Source organism: Vombatus ursinus, unplaced genomic scaffold (assembly GCF_900497805.2).
Source record: "Vombatus ursinus unplaced genomic scaffold, bare-nosed wombat genome assembly UNPS02014812.1, whole genome shotgun sequence".
In the NCBI taxonomy this organism is placed as follows: domain Eukaryota; kingdom Metazoa; phylum Chordata; class Mammalia; order Diprotodontia; family Vombatidae; genus Vombatus; species Vombatus ursinus.
The window spans coordinates 85,112,764-85,130,629 of NW_020954590.1; the positions used below are offsets into that span (position 1 = coordinate 85,112,764).

The window sequence follows — 17,866 nt, forward strand, 5'->3', positions numbered from 1 at the left end:
CACAGATAGGGGAACTCATGGCAGCAACAAAAGCCTTTATAAAGGAGGGCTCTAAACGTTTTAGTGAACTGTATGCACAATATGTGTCACCAGTGCCATAGAAGCAACAAAAAAGCTAAATAGTAATGTAGTGTCCAGAAAAAAAGACTCTGGAGAGTCCTGCTATACTCTGCCTCACACAAGTTATTTATGGTGTTTTTTTTCAAGTCTGGCTGCCATATTTTATAGACTCCAACAAACTGAGTGTGTCCAGAGGGAGAATCAAGGTTGGTGACAAAACTTAAATTATGCTCAGTGGAGATCAGTTGAAGGAAGTGGGACTTTTTCGATTGGAGAAAAGAAGCTTAGTTAGGGGAACATATTATAGAAATCTTTAAATGTCTGAAAGACTGTCATTTGGAAGAAGGACTAAATTTATTCTACCTGGTGAGAGAAAACAAAGTGGAGAACAATGGTTGGAAATTGTAGAAAGACTGATTTTGGTTCACCAAAGAGAAAAATTAAAATAATTAGAATTGTCTTAAGGTTGCTTTAGGGCAGTTAGGTGGCACAGTGGATAGAGCTCAGGGCCTGGAGTCAGGAAGACCTGAGTTAAAATCTAGCCTCAGACACTAGCTATGTGACCCTGGGCAAGTCACTTAACCCTGTTTGTCTCAGTTTCCTCATCTGTAAAAGGAGCTGGAGGAGGAAATGGCAAACTACTTTAGTATCTTTGCCAAGAAAACCCCAAATGGGGTCATGAACAGTTGGACAAGACTGAAATGATTGAACAACAAAAGGTTAAAAGGTAGTTTGATCACTGTCTTTGATGATGCAGAAGGAACTTCTGTTGAGGTTTGTGTGAACTAGATGTACTTAAGTTACCTCCAATTTTGAGTTTTGATGTATCTGTGACATCTAAGTCACCAGCTATTGATTTCTATAGCTGAAACTATATACAATTTCATTTAGCTAAAACATTTGCTGAATAACTTGCTGAAATTAGAAAGTCTTATAATTCAAGTCGCTGGTCAAAATTCAGAGATATCAGAGGATCGTAGATTGAGATAGGAGAAGACTTACATAGCTATCTAGTCTAATGACAATATCATTGATGAAGAAACTGAGGCCTGTGAGGGTTCAGTGACTTGTCCAAGATCACATAGGCAGTAATAATGGCTGCATGGTATCCTTTACACGACACTGCAACATGGCTTAGACTGTAGGGGTTCACAATTACAGCCTGAAGGCCAAATCTGAATAGGTGCCTGTTTTTGTAGGGCCCACGAGCCAAGAATGGTTTTATACATTTTTAATATTAAAAAAAAATTTTAGCCTGGTAGGAATGTACAGAAATAGCTCAACTTAAAGTGAGCAAAATCTGGGGTCAGAATCTGTCTCTGACTCAGTGAGTGGGACTTTGCAAGTGACATAACCTCTCTGTGCCCCAAGCAACTCTCTAGCACTTATCTATTAGGTCAGGGACAGGTTGGAAGAAAGACCTTCCCATGCTGAGGAAATCACGGATATTCCAAGAATTCCTGTATCCCCATACACAGAGGATAATATAGACAACGACCTAAACAATTTTTGGACAGAGATTGTTTTCATGACACGACGAATTGAAAAAGCCAAGTGGTACTGTTGAAGTACCAGGAGGTAGACTGGGAGATTTGAAGAGGAGTTTCCAGAGAGACATCAGCTCACCAACAATAGAAGACTTACTGAGGAACCCATGGGTATGGTTTCGGTCCAATTGCTCTATCCTTTTTTCTTTTTTTTAATACCTCTAATTATTTACTGCATTGAGCCCAATCACCTACCTTCCTTATATCTAAGTTTATTTATTTTTAAAATGGGCATGATTCTAAACAGGGTCAAGGATACAAGAAGTGAATAAATATTGATAATGATATAACTGAAACCATGAAGTAGAGGAAGGGCTTTATAAATGAGTTATTTTTTTTCTGAGAAATTCAGAGTGCTCTCAGCTATTTCATTTGTTCCATCAATATCCTATGACTTTTGAGGAAAGTTTACTGAAATCCTAGTTCATTTTTTAAAAAAGCAATGAATATACATGATAATATCAAATATTTGCAGTGACTCCATACAATGATTCTTTATTACAGAAGAACACATACAAATTTGCTTTCTTAGTGATATGGTCACCCAGGTTCATAGGCCTGGGTGCATTCTCAATTCCCCCTTTTTCCTCACCCTCCCATGTCCAGTAAGTTGCCAAGTATTGTGAGTTTCATCTCCACTGCATCTCTTGAATTTGTCTTCCCCTCCCCTCACATTCTGCTACCACCCAATTGGTGAGTCAAGAAAACCAATTAGAAGGCTTTTGTGATAATCTAAATGAGAAGAGCTTTCCTTGCTTCTTATTTGGATTATCACAATAGCCTTCTAATTGGTTTCCTTGACTCAAGTCTCTCCTCATTCAAACAATCTTCCTCCACACCATTGTCAAAGTGACTTTCCTAAAATACAGGTCAGACCATATCATTTCCCCACTTATAAAGAACATTATTGTCTCTAGAATATTCCCTCTAATACACATGCAAGTTTTAACCTTAGAGTTAGTTGCTGTTTAGTTGCATCTGACTCTTTGTGACCCCATTTGGTGTTTTCTTGACAAAGATGCTGGTGTAGTTTGCCATTTCCTCCTTCAGCTCCTTATGCAGATGAGGAAACTGAGGCAAACAGGGTTAAGTGACTTGCACATAGCTGGTAAGTGTCTGAGGCCAGATTTGAACTCAGAATGATGAGTCTTCCTGACTTCAGGCCTAACCATGCTACCTAGATGCCCAGAGTCAGAAAGACCTGAGTTTAAATCCTTCCTCACTTACATGCTGTGTCATCCTGGGAAAGTCACTTAACCTCTCTGGGCCTTACTTTGAATTTGTAAAATGAAGGAGTTGACTTAATGACTTTCTAGATCAGCGTCTATGATCATACGATTAAACTCAATGTCCAATTTGCCTTGTAGGACTCATTACACATTATTCAAGCCTTTTATGGTTCAGGCAGAGTGACCTACTTGTTATTCCTTACATATTACACTTCATTTCCCATGTCACTTTGCATGTTATCTCACTTGCTTGGAATGTCCTTCCCCACTTTCAGCTGTCAGATGGTGTCTTACTTGAGAGTTTAGCCCAGGTGCTGCTTCCTACTTGAAGCCTTTCTGATTCTTCCACCTGCTAATGCCCCCTCACCAAAATGGCCTTGCATATATTTTACTTATCTGTGCATATGTTTCTCAAAATAAAATTTTTTTTGAATGTCTGAGTTTCTTTATTAACCTGAGTATAACAAATAGAACACGTTCACAGTATAAAAATGAACAGAACATGAGAGAGGTATAGGCTTAACACAAATACATAACAGATACACCTTTTTTTTTTATCATATATAGCTAGTTGCTTGGAAAAAAACAGTTTTGATTGTAAAAATTTATTCTCTTCTATAATTATTCCACTAAAATTATACAAAGTACATTCAATACTTGAAAATGATGGTAGGGAGGAGAAAGGAGCGGAGCTGTGTGGCCTGGTAGTATCATCAGGGTTGGCAAATTTGACAAAGGAAACCCAGCTGTGTTTGAGAGAGTTCGGAGAGTGCCCAGTTGTTTAAAAAAAAAAAAAAACGAAATGGTGGATTTGATTTTTTAAAAAAACGAAACAAAACAAAAACAAAAACCAGCAGTGAGGAAGCCTGGTGCACGTGTGCTTTCCTTGGGGACTGTGATGAGGTTTGGTTGACAGGCTGATGATGGTCTGAGCAGGGAAAGGAGGCTGCTGGAGGCTACGCAGGCTCGCAGCTGCTAGGCGGCAGGTTTTTATGTTTGAAATACTGCACGACTTGCTGGGGTAGCTCTGCCAGTACAGCTTTCGCCAAGCTTTCTTTTGGTGCATTGCAGAATTCCCGAAAGGGCACAAACTGCACAATGTCTCGGGCTGCCTACTCATCAGTGTGGGAACGAAGAGCACGGGTATCACCGTCGAGGAACTCCATGGCAGCAAAGTCAGCATTGCCCACAAACACAGTAATGATGGACGTGGGCAGCTTGGAAGCCTGTACAACTGCGTGACGGGTCACGTCCATTGTCCCGTCCCGCGGGACATCAACGGAGGTCCGGACCTGTAAAAGAAGGAGGGGAGCAGGGGACACAGGAAATGGAGACAAGGCAGGCTTTCTGATCAAGTCTCGTTTATTGAAGGCAAGCTCAGGGTAGTTATACACACAGTAAGAGGGAGTGGGGGAGTTCCACCACCGGTATAGGGGCGGGGTATTCCAGGAAGAGGTACAGCTTTGCCCGTAATTTGTTCTTATCACAAGGACCACCAAAGGTATAGGGGTATTCCAGGAAGAGGTACAGCTTTGTCCGTAATTTGTTCTTATCACAAGGAGGCCTTGATAGCTGCAACGCTAGTAATTTTCCAGAGGTCATACTGGGCCTGTGGTCCCTTACATGTCCCCCTTTTCTTTCCTTAAGAGGGAAGGTTTAGCAGAGGGGTTTGTGCCTGTCTTAGGTTGTCCCGAGGAGTGGGAGACTGTTGCCCGTCATGGGGGCAATATGCAAGGCAACACCCCTGGCTTAGGTCAGACTCCCCTCAGGGGGATCTTACCCGTCATTGGCTAACCAAACCAGCGCTCAGACTAATCCTTGGGACCGGCCAATGTCGGTATAAAGATCAGGGTCGCCAGTATCCAGCCGACAATAATGGACCTGAATAGGTTTGGACGAGGCCTTGTCCAGCTGTTGTTTGACATAGGAGGTGATCTTCCGGAACACCCAAGGACCGAAGGTTAGAGCTAATAAAAACACAAATATAGGCCCTACAAGAGGTAAAATATAAGTAAGAAAGCCATGAAGATTACTTAAAAAAGGATTTTCAAACAGTTCTCTCCAACGCTTGACCAGATCATCCTGTAATTTCTTTATCTTGTCCCGGACTACACCGGACTTATTGGCATAGAAGCAACATTTCTCCTGTAAGGCCAAGCATATACCCCCTTGTTTGGCTGTCAAGAGATCCAATCCCCTTCTGTTCTGCAAGACCGCCTCGGCTAGAGAGTCGATCTGGTCCTGGAGATCACTAATAGTTCCTGATAAGGTTTGGATATCATCAATGAGCTGTGCAGAGAGTTTATTATAGGAGTGTATGGTGACTCCCAAGCCCCCAGACCCTGTCGCAAGGGCTCCCGTAATGCCCAAGCCAACAAGCAAAGGAATAGCAAATACGGCCCTTTTATGTCTTCCAGCCATAAAGTCGAGGCTGGGAACCGGAACAGGCTCGTTCCCCGGAACAATATCCATCTCAGGTAGAACGGAGGCAATGGAGCAATAACCAATCCAATTTACGGGCAACGCTGGGAACGCCATATTCCCTCCGCAGAGAAAAACATGGCCTAGAGGGGGACACAGGAAACTGCTAGTACGAAGGACAGAGGAACAATTCACATGAGGGAGAAAACCCACATCAATGGAGACAGAGGCATTGGGAGTGGTACCCTCAAAGCAGGGGGCTACAAAGAGTGACTGATTCAAAGGGATCGGTTGAATCCAAAAAGGGAGGCGAGGAGATCGTTGCTGGCCGGGGCGTCAAAACCAGCAAGGCAGACCCTCAGGACAGCCAGGAGGCACCAGCGTAGGGGTGATCGTTTTCCAAGCATTTCCTGTAGATAAAGAAAAGAAATATTTCTCAGAGAGGTTTGTCCTCCCTGGAAGGAAGGTTAACTGGAGGTGGAGAAGCCATTTTACAGGAATCAACTTGCTTTACAAGCCTCTCAGGAAGCCAGCGAGCAGATTGTTTTTCTTTAATATATATACAGACCGAACCCCGACCCCAAATAAGAACAGGGTCGGGACCCTGCCACTGGTTAGTAAGGGGATCTTTCCACAGTACTTTGGCATAATTGTGCTGGGATTCGGGGTGCCAAAACCTATCAGCCACTGATTTGCCAGTATCGTCCAATTGAAGAAAATTTAATATGAAAAGAGCATGGCTGACCAGATTCCGAGGGGATCCTTTGACCGGGTAGAATGCCCCTCTTTGAAGTTTGGTAATAGTGTTTTTTAAGGTTTGATGGGCCCGTTCCACAATACCTTGCCCTTGAGGATTATAAGGAATGCCTGTGACATGAGAGATACCAAGGGTGGCACAGAAGGAGCGAAAAGCTGTGCCAGCGTAGCCAGGCCCATTATCGGTTTTAATAGACTCGGGCTTGCCCATAACAGTGAGGCAAGAGAGGACATGAGCTATCACGTGGCGGCAGGCCTCACCGCTCTGCAATGTGGCAGAGAGAAAGCCGCTGTGAGTATTGATGGAGACATGCATATATTTTAAATGACCAAAATCAGAAACATGAGTCACATCCATTTGCCATAGGGCGTTAGGAAAAAGACCTCGTGGGTTAATCCCCTTACTGGGTGGAGGGGGCAGAAAAGGAACACAGCGCACACATCGCCCCTCAATTTGTCGAGCCTGTTCACGAGTTAAACCATACAGGCGTCTCAGGGAGCTCGCTGGTAGGTGTAAAAAATCATGGGCTTGTTCAGGAGGGGTGAGGCCTGGCAGTAGGGAGCACTGTAAAGCACGATCTGCTACATCATTGCCCTCAAAAATGCCTCCTGAGGTGGACTGATGAGAATAAACATGGAGAACGTAAAGGGGGTTTTTTCGCTGCAACAAAATTTGCTGTAATTCCCTCAGGAGAGAGGATATGGTGGACTTATGAGGTTGGAGGACAGCGTCCTCTATGCATTTAAGAACTTTTACTGCATATAGACTATCAGAGATTATGTTTATAGGCTCAGGATATTTACGGCAAGCCTGGAGGATGTCAAAGAGCTCATTTTTCTGGGTAGAGTCATAGGGGGTTTCTAATACTGTTATTTCCTTGGAGGCCTCATGATAAATAGAGGCCTTATAGTTTTTTGTAGCATCAGTGAAAACATTTGAGCCTTGAACAGGTTCTCCCATAACCTTTCGTTGGGGTGGTGCTAAGGTTATTTGCTCTAGCATAGGGAGAAGCAGACAGGAGGAATGAGGACTTATCTCAGCCCATTGGGAGCAATGTGCCCAAGACCAATAGATTTGCATAATGGCTTCTCGCTGTCCAGGTTCAAAATTCGAGTAAAGTAAAGGTCGTTGTCCAGACAAGTAGACAGCCCTTTGTACTGCAGCTAAGGCTACTTCCCCTAACATCTCATAATAATTTGGCAGTACCTTGTGAGCCTTCTTTGCATATACAAATTCTAACAATTTGGGACCTTGGTGTATAACACAAAAAGGACTCTGTTGATTGACCAAGGAGACCTCTATTCTACCTTTGGGGTCCCATCTGGCGGTCTGGGCCTGGGCAGCAAGTGAGAATATTTGGGACACTGCTGCCTTAGCAGCAGGAGTCCATGCCCGAGGGGAGTTTAAATCTGAATTTCCTTTTAAGATATCACATAAAGGCTGCATTACAGCAGGAGGAATGGGTGTGCGGGCCCTGAGCCATTGGATCTGTCCCACTAACTTTTGGAAGTGATTCAAGGTGGTTATCTTATCAAGCCCTAGTTCAGGAATTTGATTGCTAATAGAGAAAGCCTCCATACGAAGGTCTAGGTATACGAGTGGGTAATTTTGTTGGACTTTGTCAGGGGCCACCACCAAACCATAATGAGCAAGTGCAGAGACGGTTTCTTTTACTAATCTTGCTAATGTTTCATCACTGCTGGTGGCTAATAAAATATCGTCCATATAGTGAAGTATTGTGGCTTTAGGCCATTTGTCCCTGATAGGGTCCAGCACTCTCCCCACATAAGCCTGACATAAGGTGGGACTGCAGCACATTCCTTGTGGCAGGACCTTCCACTGATATCTTAAATCTGGTCCTGCATTATTGGTAGTGGGTATGGTAAAGGCAAATCTCTTTCTATCTTCTGGGGATAATGGGATAGAGAAAAAACAATCTTGGATGTCTATGACTGTCACAGGCCATCCAGATGGCACTAAATTAGGGGAGGGAAGGCCAGGCTGTAGGGTTCCCATGGGCTCTAGGGTGGTGTTAACCGCCCTGAGATCTATTAACATTCGAAATTTCCCTGATTTCTTTTTTATTACAAACACTGGGCTGTTCCAGGGGCTGGACGTGGGCTCAATGTGCCCCACCTGTAACTGGTGCTGCACTATATCACGTAAAGCCTGGGCTTTCTCTGCAGGGAGGGGCCATTGGGGTACCCAGACTGGGTTATTAGATCTCCATGTTAGAGGAATGGGTCTGATACAAGAAAATTTTTGCTGTTGCCCAACGGCCCCAATTAAAAATCCTGCGGGGGTGGTATATAAACAGATGCACCACAAGCCTTCAAAATATCCCTTCCCCATAAATTGTATCTCAAACCAGCAACCACCGGGGTCGATTTGGAAAATTCTCTTGCTGTAAAGGGGAAGTCCGAACCACCGGGTAAAAGTCGGAGATTTTCCTGATGCAGCCCAGAGGGCGCATTCCGAGGGGGTGGAGCTTCCATCTGGTAAGCTTGTTGAGGGGCCCTCCTTGCCCTGCCTCCTGACTGGCTTGCAGCATTCTTTAGCATAATGGCCGAATTTGTTACAATTGTAACAAATTGCCTTAGGGCAGGCTCCACCAGGTTTCTGGCGGCATTGTGCCTTAAACTGACTGGCTTTTCCTATAGATAGTACAATTTAGTCTCTTTTGTTTTCTGCACTTCTGATAGTCCTCTCCAAGCGGCTGCCTGTAGGCGGGCCACGAAATCCAGGAAGGGTTTTATCAGGACCTTTTTTAATCTTGGTCAGGGAGGGCCTTTGTTTCCCCAAAGCCTGAATCTTACAAAAAGCCCGTAGGGCACATTGGGAAACAGCTGCAAACGCTGTATTTAGTGCCTCTTTTAACTCCTTAAACTTCTTCCATTTTAAAGGGGCCCAGGTCCTCCCTCCTTCGATTAAGTGTGGGGGAGGGGGGCCAAAACAGGGGATTCGGATTTGGGTTTGGAGGTTACTGTAGGGACAGTGAGAGCAACAGCAGGGCCAGGAATGCAATCAGCGAGTTCCAAATCAAGGAGCCGTAGTTCCTTAAGCAGCTGTGCTTTCTCTTTCTTAAACATCAACGTCTGTTGGAGGAACTGAATCTGAGAGGGGAGCGAGGTCAAGGGAGTATCAACAGGCGGAAAAGGGGGAAGAGTATGATAAGAAGGGGGAGCAGAAGAGGGCAGAGAAGCATGAAGATGAGGGGTTGGGAGTGGAGAAGCAGGAGCAGCGGGCGCGGAAGCAGAGTGCTGTATAGTAGGAAAACATGCAGGAGCGGTACTGAAATTATAGGGGTCATTATAAGAAGCAGCCTCCTGCTCAAGGTCAGCTGCATCAGTAGGATCTAAGGTATCATTTGACCTCTAGACCAAAGCCTTTTGTAAAACAGGATAAATGCGCTCAACTCTCCTACTTTGGGAGGAGAAATCATCTAAGGGCATGTTGATGGACACAGAATCACAATCCTTCCTAGACTCATCCTCTGTTGCGGGTGGGGCTGGTAATGGACAAGGAGGCTCCGGGGGGCCTCCGTCTTTTTCACTGACAATCTTACAAACCTCAGTCTCAAAAGGACGTATTTTCAAAATATCATAAATACAATTCCAGTAATTGAACGCAGTAACAGGGACCTTCTCGGGCCTGAAAGTTCTAAAATAATCATTAAGACAATGTCCCACCCGTTTCCATCTTTTCTCATCTATAGTTTCTTCCTGGGGGAACCAAGGACAAACGTCCTTTTAAAAAAACAAAAAATTGTATAAGATCCTTTTTCTTAACCTTTACTCCCCATGTCTTTAATGAGGCCTTAAGCCCTTCTACAAATTTTTCATGACTACTAGCATCCTGCCCCATTTTGAGAGTGTCTCCTTATCTCAGGTCTCTATTCCGCAGATCAGGCAAATCCGCGGCGACCAATTCTCATGTATCGTGACTGCAGTCGTTTTTTCCACAGGAGCACACACCAAAAACCTTTACTCCTTTTAAGGGGGTCTCGGGCCCCACGTTGGGCGCCAAATGTCCCGTCCCGCGGGACATCAACGGAGGTCCGGACCTGTAAAAGAAGGAGGGGAGCAGGGGACACAGGAAATGGAGACAAGGCAGGCTTTCTGATCAAGTCTCGTTTATTGAAGGCAAGCTCAGGGTAGTTATACACACAGTAAGAGGGAGTGGGGGAGTTCCACCACCGGTATAGGGGCGGGGTATTCCAGGAAGAGGTACAGCTTTGCCCGTAATTTGTTCTTATCACAAAGACCACCAAAGGTATAGGGGTATTCCAGGAAGAGGTACAGCTTTGTCCGTAATTTGTTCTTATCACAAGGAGGCCTTGATAGCTGCAATGCTAGTAATTTTCCAGAGGTCATACTGGGCCTGTGGTCCCTTACAGTCCATGTCGCTGATAACTCCGTCAGTGATGATGACTAGGATGAAATATTGCATGGCTGACTGTTGCTCCACAGCAAGAGCGGCAAAGCGAGCTACATGATTGACGATGGGGGAGAAGTTGGTAGGTCCGTAGAAGCGAATGTGGGGTAGGCAGAATGAATACGCCTGGCCAATGCCTTCCACACCTGAGCGGAAGGGGTTGGTGGGGTTGAAGTTGATAACAAACTCATGAGAAACCTTCCAATCCGGGGGTAACTGGGCACCAAATCCCAAAGCCGGGAACATTTTATCCGTGTCATAATCCTGAATGATTTGTCCAACAGCCCAGGTGGCTGACAGGTACTCATTGGTGCCCATGGGGTTGATGTAGTGCAAAGGGGAGGGATCTCAGGGTTCCCATTAGAGGCTGTGAAGTCTATCCCGACAGTAAACATAAGTTGGCATCCTCCAAGGATATAGTCTAGGAAAGAATAGTCCCGGGTTATCTTACAAGAGCGGATAGTGACGATGCCTGAGTTCTTATAATTCTTTTTCTTTTGTTTTTTTAGGGTTGATACATTCTACCTCTAGCTGAACACCCTCTCAGGCCTCACACATCTTCACCACCGAAGTCTGGAACTCACTGATGAAATCATGGCCACCATCATTATCATAGTCATAGCACATGACCTGAAGAGGCTTCTCCAGGTCTCCGTCACACAGCGACACCAAAGGCACAGTAAATGGTTTCCACACAGGGTCCAGAGTGTACTTTATCACCTCTGTCCGATGAACAAGGATCCATTTGCCATCATCTCCTGGCTTATAAAACTCTAGAAATGGTCCTTAGAGGTCCTTATTGTCCAGTTTCCTGCCTTCCATGCTCATCGTGATGACTCGGTTATCTGATAGTTCCTGGGCAGTGATCGTGATCAGGCCTTTCCCTGCTGGCTTCTCATTCACCAACACCAGGGCCCGGGTGATTTTCTTGCTGGAGACGATCATGCCCAAAGTGCAGGAGAACTGGCCCAGAAAGTCATGCTTATCCAGCTGCAGACTCGGCTTGTCCTGATCAAATAGGGCAAACTTGAGCTTCTGTATTTCCTCAAAGTGATTGTCAATGACAAACTTCTTGGCAAATGCTGGGTTCAGATTGTTGATAGCAGTTTCCGCCCTGTCAAATGTAGCCAAACTATACAACTTTGAGCAAGGCACACTTCTTCTCAGTCTCAGTTTCCACATTTGTAAAACAAAGGCCGGAATGGATGATTTCCAAGATCCTTTTCAATTCTGATATTCCACGTTTAAAGATTCTACATTTCAAAGTCTCTTCCTGGTCTGATGTTCTACTTGAAATTCATACCACTTGCCATTGTTCTCAGTGAATAAAACACAGAAGGGGTCAGACTTGGAGGTGACATCTCAGTCCAACAGGTTTTGGCCACAGACAGAAAGTTCCACCTTGCACACACCGTACTGGGACCCAATGGGCCCTGCAGGGGAGCTGGCGCCCATTGTGTAGGCCATGACTGGTGGGGGCAGCAGTGGTTCCTGACAATCTCTCCTTGGCTCCAGGCTCCCAACTACCCGCTGCAGATGCCGTAGCTCCGGAGTGCCGCCCCCTCCTCACCCAGCAATCACTGCAACCCCTAACCGATGCCTCTGGGGCATCCCCAAAGGAATCGCTCCCTCTGGCCCGAGGAGCCCGCAGGATGCCCAGCCACAGCTCTGGCCCGGGACAGGGCTCGTGCTACAGCCCACATGACCGCTCAACCTCCTAGTTTCAGCCCCAGCTCCCTCTCAAAATAAAATTCAAGCTTCTTAAAAAGGAAAGCCAAGGGCAGCAAGGTGGCATAGTGGATAGAGCACTGGGCCTGGAAACAGGAGGACCTGAGTTCAAATGTGACCTCAGACCAGACACTTGACAACTTAGCTGTGTGACCCTGGACAAGTCACTTAACCCCAATTGTCTAACCAAAAAAAGAAAAAAAAAGGAAAGCCTTTCCTTCCTTCCTTTCTTTTTACATCTTTTCCCTTTCTTTTCCATCCTTTATTCTTTTTATTCTTTCATTTCTAGCACCTATCAAAATGGTGATTAATAAATGCTTGTGAATTAATTATTTTCTTATATAGCTTTTCTGCCAAAGTATAATATACTGAAATTTTAAAGCCTCTGTGCCTCGATAAAATGGATAGTATCTTCTATATCCTTTCCAGAGGGTATGAGTTTGTGTTTTATTAATTGACTTATCAAATCAATGATACCATGTACAAGATAACTGATCATCAGTGTTCTATGAAAGGAAAAGCACAACTTTGCTATTTAATGTAGCAAATATTTTGAATGGTTCCCTGGCCCAGGAGAAGCAGTGTAGTGTAGCTCCAAGACCAGTCTAGGGGTCAGGAAGATAAGAGCTGGGTTTAAATCCTTAAAGCCTTTGACTTGTATTAGCTATGGCATCATGGGCAAAACACTGTATCCCTCATCTTGCCAAGCAACTCTTTGAGATTATAAATTACAGATTAATTGAATGGCAAGATTGGTCTACCTAGTTTTCCTTACATTGATGAAATCACTGTACCAGACTACCTACCCTACCCAAAGAAAAATCCAATTCATATCACAAGGCAACTTTATTTTGATTAATTCTGGATTTTTGAATTTATGAGTAGTAAGGTTCATTTATTCAGAATAATGATGATGATGATGATGATGATGATGATGAACTACTAAAGGTTTTGGACTTGTACATTCCAGGAGGGTGAGGGTGTGTCCTTGTTGTAGGTGTTCACTTCTTCACCTCAAAGTATCCAAAGAATACAAATGAACTACTAAATTTTGCAGTGGTAGGTTACATTGGAAATCTGTGTTGAATCTTCTCTTTTCTCATACATTTCCATGTGGGAAATTATTTTGTTGGTAAATTGAGAACCAATCCATCACATAACCTGAGAGCACAGAAGTCAGGTTTGCCCCAGTAATTATGCTTAATTTGGGAAAACTTTATCTGAGTCATTCCGTTAATGGTATTCCCCTCAAGACACTCTGGGAACATACTTGGAACTGGCCTTTTGGTTTTTATAAATCATGCCAATGGGATTCTAAAGCACATTTAATTACACATGACAGAAAAACTTCATGTGCTAATGCTTTTTTGGTTGACCCACCAAGAATTCCTGCTAAAATTTTTATGAGCCTTGGAGACGATTCTCTGGGGTATCTCCTAGAGCATTTCCTGGATTCTGATGATGCAATAATTTCCCATCCCATTGATGGTTGTCCCAGAGCAACCTAGGACACATGCTCCCATTCCCTGAAAGCTGCTCAAGTACCAGGATGCAACTATAAATGGCTGAAATGTGATGCAGTTTCCCCTGGAACTTCCTCTAGCTTAGCCTAATGGAGATTAAGAGCCATTAAGGGCTCTTTGCTGCATGTGCAGTTTTTATTGATCCAATTGACTCATTTTGTTTTAGCCAATGATCCTATTACAAAAGCTATCTCCTTCCAATGCTTTCCTGGCAAAGGGAAATCTCCAAATGCTATCTACTGTAACAGTCAAGACAGAGGATAACACTGGATGATTTTTTGTTTCCTAACTCATGGTCCTCATTGCTGAGAGGATGTAATTCTTACAAAAAAAAAAAGTTTTCATGAACCATTATCAAGTATGCTCTTACGTAGGATTTGGATAATGGATGTGAAGTATAAAAATTTGTTTTTAAAAATAGAAACAAGTATGAAATTAATGTTAGCCAGGAGTAGTATTAAGACCGGAAGTTTGGTATTATTGCCACTGTTGCTTCTAAGTGATGATTCCTTGAACTATAAAACTCCTGGGAAACAGATTGAGAAATAAGAGACTTAGCTGTAAAAGTAAGCTATGTTAACGTAATAGCCAGCTTCATTAGGTGCAGTGGAATGAATCAGAGGATTGAGGGTTGTTACCTACTTGTTGTTTAACCTTGGAAAAATCACTCCAGTTTTGTAGATCTCAGTTTCCTCATCTGTAAAATGAGAGATTTGATCCTGAAGACTCCTTCCAGTTCTAAATCCTATTATAAAGCTGTTTTTTTTTCCTTTTGAAAGCTACCACTGAATAGTACTGCCACATATGAAAATATATTGAAGGACCTTCTAGAAAGTATTTATGCCAAAGAATAACAGCAAATAGTAAAAATGGAGGGCACAGTAAATGATTAAGTTAGCAGCACAACAGTGCAGATATAGGCAATTCATCTATCACCTCCTTCAGAAGACTCAGATGATGATCTTAGAGGATAAGTTTCTAATGAGTTTCCTGGTTAAATCCCCCCCACCCCATGCACCTCAACTGAAACATATAGTGCTTGCCATGGAGGACTCATATATGGAAAAAAAGAAATTCATTAGGAAGGATGCCAGGTTTTGACCAAAACTTTGGTCTTCTTTCACATATAAAGGCTGTAACATTTTCTGGGTTTCTTCTAATATCATAGGTAAGAGTATGATTAAAAAAAGGTCAACTGTAGAAATAATGATGTCACTGAAAATGTGTTGAATTTGGTATCAGAAGTCCTGAGTTTGAATCCTGGCTCAGTTACTTACCACATGTGCTCTTGAGTAAGGCATTTACACATTGTTTCTTCTCTTTTTCTTCCTCTGCAAAATGGGAGGGTTATTCTAGATTGCTTTTAACAGCTTTTCCTACTCTAAATCTATGCTCCTTTGAATTCCGTTTAAAGAAGTAATCTTGAAATTTTGAAATTTATGGAAATCATTTTACTTTTTTTCTCCTTTGACTCCAGGCCTTGTGGTGGAGTAGGGTCTAGGAGTAATGAAAAGAACATATATTAAACACATCTTAAATAAAATGAAAGGAAAAGCAAAAAACAAATCTCTGATGACACACTTATCTGGAAAGCTCCTAGAGCTATCATTATAATGATCTGGGGTTCCACAGAATGGAATTAGGTGAGAAAAACCAAAGCTATTTTAGTTTCCTGACATGGTTTCATGGACTATGTTTTATATATAAGTATTTGAATTTGAAAAGGAATCAGAATGATAGCCATTTGGTTTCTCTTAGGGAATAGGGATTGGACCTGTGAACTCGCTGGTAAAGGGAACTCTTGGGTGACTAAATTCACTGTACCAGTGCAGGTCTGTATCTTCTCTATAGTCAGATAGTAGCCTGGAGCACTGAGAGTTTAAGTAACTTGAAGCTAGGATAGGTCAGAAGCCAGACTTACACCTATATCTTCCTGGCTTTGAGGCCATTCCTCTATCCTTTGTATCATGTTGCCTCCACTGCTTCATATTAGGACTAAGAAATGAATGCATTTAATTTTCTTGAAAACTGCCCAGGCCAAATGGAGAGAGAATCTAACTAATCTAAGTTCATAACTTTCTGAAGCATGAAATAGAGCTACAGCATATCAAGCCCAAAGCATAACTGTATTACAGAAGGCTGAGTCTAAGCATGTCCTTAGGACAAGCCTAGAATTCATTCCAGGTTGTTAAAAATCTCCATTTACAATTTTAAAGAAATCTTGAGTTAAAAATAAATTGGAAAGGGGGTGGAGCCAAGATGGTGGATTAGAGGAAGTAACCCAGCCGAACTCTCTCAACATTCCCTTCCAAATTTTAAAATAATGGCACAAATCAAATTTTGGAGTGGCAGAGCCAATGAAAAGTCAGAGTGAGATTTTTTCCAGTCTAAGAAATTCAGGAGATCAGCAGAGACACTGGGGTAGGGGCCTATCCAGAGTGCCTGGACGTGGTGGCAGCAATAGGAGCAGCAGCAGCAGCAGCAGCAGCTTCAGGAGCTCTCAGCCCAGAAACAATAACAGAAGCAGACAACTGGTCAAAAAAAGAGATTACAGGGACCCTTTTCTGGCACTGGGTGTCGCTGGCATTGATTTGCTACTTTATTGTCCATAAACAGTTCTGGGTCACAGCTCCATGGCCAAAAACAATATTTGTTGCTGCAGGAGCTCTTCCTGGATAAAGACCATAGTGTGGATCAGAAGAGTAGTGACCACAGCTTTCTCTGGATCATACTATCTGGGAAGCATGAAAACTTGCAGACTCCCAGAACTAGTTCTAAAAACAATAGCACAAGAAAGCCTGAAGTTGGCACGGTGCCTCCCTACACCCAGGTGAGCACAGCCCAACACTGACCTAATGGTAAAAGAGGTACAAAAATTCACTGAAGAAAAAAAAAACTCTTAAAAAGCAGAATTAGCCAAATGGAAAAAAGATGTGCATAAGTTCACTGAAGAAAATGATTCCTCAAAATTTAGAACTGGGCAAGAGGAAGCTGATGACTTTATGAGACATCAAAAAACCAATAAAACAAAGTTAAAAGAATGAAAAAATAGATGAAAATGTGAAATATCTCATTACAAAAACAACTGACCTGAAAAACAGATTGAGGAGAAGTAATTTAAAAATTATTGGACTACCTGAAAACCATAATCACAAAAAGAGCCTAGACATCATATTTTAAGAAATTATCAAGGAAAACTGCCCTGATATCTTAGATGCAGAGAGTAAAATAGAAATTGAAAGAACCTACCAATCACCTCCTAAAAGAGATCTCAATATGAAAACTAGGAATATTATAACCCAATTCCAGAGCTCTCAGGTCAAGGAGAAAATAGTGCAAGCAATAAGAAAGTAACAAAATATTGTGAAGCCACTTTCAGGATCACACAACATTTAGAGGCTTCCACATTAAAGGGAGCAGAAGACTATGAATATGATATTTTGGGAAGCAGAGGATCAGAAATTATAACCAAGAATAACCTACCCAGCAAAACTGAGTAAATCCTTCAGGGGAAAAAGAAAGGATATGTAATGAAATAGAGACTTTCAAGCATTCCTGATGAAAAGGCCAGTGCTGAAAAGGAAAAAATGACATTCAAATGCAAGACTGAAGTGAAGCATAAAAAGTAAACATGAAAGAGTAATCATGATGGACTCAGTAATGTTAAATTGTTTACATACCTATACAGTAAGATGATACATGTAACTCTTAAGAATTTTATCATTATTAGGATAGTTAAAAAGAGTTTATATAGACAGATGGATGTGAGTAGAATTAAGTTGCAATGATCTCCAAAAAAAAAAAAAAAATGAAAGAGTGAGAAAGAAGGATTCACTGGCAGAATGGGGAAGGGAGAGTTAGAATGAGGAAAATTTTCTCACATAAAAGAGGTGCAAGAGGAAGAATTTTCACAGTGGAGGGGAAAATAATGGTGGCAGGCAATGCTTGAACCTCACTTTCATAGGAATTGGTTCAAAGAGGGCAGAATATATACATATACATATATATATATATATTTATATATACACACACAGAGAAAAAGAGAGAGAGAGAGAGAGACAGTCAATTGTATATAGAAATCCATCTGATCCAACAGGGAAATAGGAGCAGAATCATATAAGAAAAGTGAGAGTGGGGGATGACAAGAAGGAGGACAGTTTAAGGGTG

General features: G+C 42.7%; 1 pseudogene; it reads right to left on the reverse strand.

Moving 5' to 3' along the window:
* Positions 1–3,792: 3,792 nt before the first annotated feature.
* Positions 3,793–11,955, reverse strand: LOC114054102 (annotated as a pseudogene).
* Between the last annotated feature and the right edge of the window lie 5,911 nt (positions 11,956–17,866).